This window comes from Elephas maximus, chromosome 2 (assembly GCF_024166365.1).
Source record: "Elephas maximus indicus isolate mEleMax1 chromosome 2, mEleMax1 primary haplotype, whole genome shotgun sequence".
In the NCBI taxonomy this organism is placed as follows: Eukaryota; Metazoa; Chordata; class Mammalia; order Proboscidea; family Elephantidae; genus Elephas; species Elephas maximus.
In genome coordinates, this window is record NC_064820.1 from 103479281 (window position 1) to 103482167 (window position 2887).

The following is a 2887-nucleotide window of genomic DNA, read 5'->3' on the forward strand; positions in this document are numbered from 1 at the left end:
AAGAAACCTGTTGCCGTCGAGTTGATTCCAACTCATAGCGACCCTACAAGACAGAGTAGAACTGTCCCATTGGGTTTCCAAGGAGTGGCTGGTGGATTTGAACTGCCAACCTTTTGGTTAGCAGTGGAGCTCTTAACCACTGTGCCACCAGGGCTTCAGGGATAGTAAGAAAGGCTCTGTAAAAGGGGTGAAATCTGAGATGGATTTTGAAAGCTCAGTAGGATACTGTAAGTGGAATAAGGCAAGGGCCGGGGGAGGGGAACACCCTAGGTCCAATAAAGACAGAATTTGTTCATGAATTCATTTATTCCCCAAAACTTATTGAGTGCAACCTCCATGCTTCCTATTATTCTAGGTGATGGGGGAAAACAAAGATGATGCATCTCTGCCCTGAGTGAATAATAGTAGTGGTTACAATTTTTTTTGATTGCTGCTTGCCATGTGTCAGGCACCATGCTAAGTGCCCATTATCTCAATTATTGTCCTACCAGCCTATGGTTGTTGGTGGGGAAGCTCAGCTAGTAGAGCCTGTGGGCTGTGAAGGACTACTGAGCTTACTCCTGGGTCATATGGAAAGGAAAGGGAGTTGCCCAGGCAGAGAGGCTACTGGCTAAAGAGCAGGTTCTTCATTGCTGAGTTGATTCTGGAGCAGTCAGGGCATAGGCACAGTCTTAGCTCATACCAGGTGATGTGATAGCTCTTCTTGTGTAGATGGAAGCCTATATAATGGTACCCAGAGGAATGGAATCTGTAATAATCTCATCTTCCATTCTTCTCTAAGTTTGCCTCTGCTAAGCTAACTATTCTCATTATCCCAAAGAGTCTGAGACTCAGGGAGGTTAAGTAAATTTCTCAGAATTCCACAGCTAGTATGTTAAGGTTCAACCTGTGGCTGCCTGGCATCAAAATTCTTGCTCTTTCTGCTAAGCCACACTGTCAGCTCCTAGGCTTGTGGTTAAAACAGTCACATAAACAAATGACCCTAAAAGAATATATGGTGAGGGCTATATATAGGTGTCTATAACAGAGATGATGGAGTAGCAAATTCCACAGGAAGTGTGACCAAAGGTATATACGTTTCATGGTATGCTGAAGCAAGGGGACTGGGGAGGCTAGGCAAGTAATAAAGCCAGACCAAGACAGAGGCTTGTTTCTGAATAGGAAAGAGAGGCTTACTTTAGACTATTCTGTAAGTCTAAAAGATAGGACTTAGTGACTGATTTTGGGAAAGTGGAGTGATGTAGGTGTCAGGGCTCTCAGTTATAAGCAAAGAAACACCCTCAGTTACCTACAGGAGAAAAGGTTTTGTGGAACAGTATTGCATCAGTCAAAGAGCCCTGATGTGCAACAGTTAAGTGCTACTAACCAAAAGGTTGGTGGTTAGAACCCACCAGTGGCTCCTTGGGAGAAAAGACCTGGTGAACTGCTCCCGTAAAGATTATAGCATATGAAACCCTATGGAGCAATTCTCCTATGTCATATAGAGTTGCTATGAGTTGGAATTGACTCAAAGGCACATAACAACTACAACGTTACATGGGTCGGAGTTGCTAAACAAAATTTTGGAGATTCGAGTCCATTCAGAGGCTCATCAGAAGAGGGCCTGGTGATCTACTTCCAAAATATCATTGAAAACCCAGTGGAGCTGAGCTCTTCTCTGACACATGTGGTGGTTGCCATGAGTCAAAGTTGACTCACTGCCAACTGGAACTGGTATTTCAATAGGTCACAGGATTTCCAGGACAGCCAGAGGCCATGCAGCCTGGCACCATACTCAAACCAACACTATGGAACTCCTATAGTGGAAATTTCACTGTTGCCATCACTAGGCACAGATATTGTGTATTGTATCATAGGTAGCTACTGATGCTGGATGTGCAATGGCAGGACCTCCACCATGGCTTCCTCCAAGCTGGACGTCTGTATTCAAACCTCTCTAAAATTGGATGTTATACAGCTCCGGCTTCCTTACACTGCTCTGTTCTCTTAATGGGTGGAGACTGGGTCACATGCCTGCAATGTACAAGGGAGACTGGGAAAGGGAGGTTCTAGCTTTTACTTTGTGGAGGCAGGACCCGTGGTATGAGACATTTTTTAAATGTAGAATGCATGCTCACAAGATGGCCAGGTATCCACAGGCATGCCCACTTCAGGTAGTGGATGAAAGGAAGGTCTCAAAGTTGACTCCAAAGATTCTCATTTAGCAAATGGATGATTGGAGAAACTGTGGCCAACATAAGAAAAATTGGAGGAGGGATGATTTGTGGGACAAAAAAAAGGAGAGCTTATTTTTGAATATATGAATTTAAGGTATCTAAATCACATCAGTGTGGAGACAGTTGCATAATTGCTAGTTGAAAATTTGGGTCCCAGGCTCAAGATGGCAGTTAGAGCTAGAGATATAGATTTGGGAGCCAATATATAGATGTTGGAATAAGTAAGACTGACCAGAAAGTCTATAACCCTGGTGAACATTTGCCTCTGAAAGCAGGTGGAAGAGGTGCAAGAATCATCCAAAGATTTTGAGGAGGACCATTTGGAGATGTGAGAGGAGAATCCAAAGACTGAGTGTCATGGAAATCAAAGTGCAAAGGAAGGAGGTGGTGATCAATAGGATGAAATGCTACAGAGAGATGAGTAGAGTGAGGGCCAAGGGTCACTGGATTTCCCAGTAAGGAAGTCATTGGTAGTGTGCAGAGGGTCTTTTGCCTTAGGCCAATATCATGATATTATACCCAGGATCTTACTTCAGCCCCTACCCAATATGCAGTTTCCATTCCTCAGTCCCCACCCAGTTCTCAGCCTCTCTTTCCTAATACTCCCAGTGCTCCTTCTCAAGCCAACTTTCCCTAAATTTCCTAACAACAACCCATTCCCCCAACCAGCA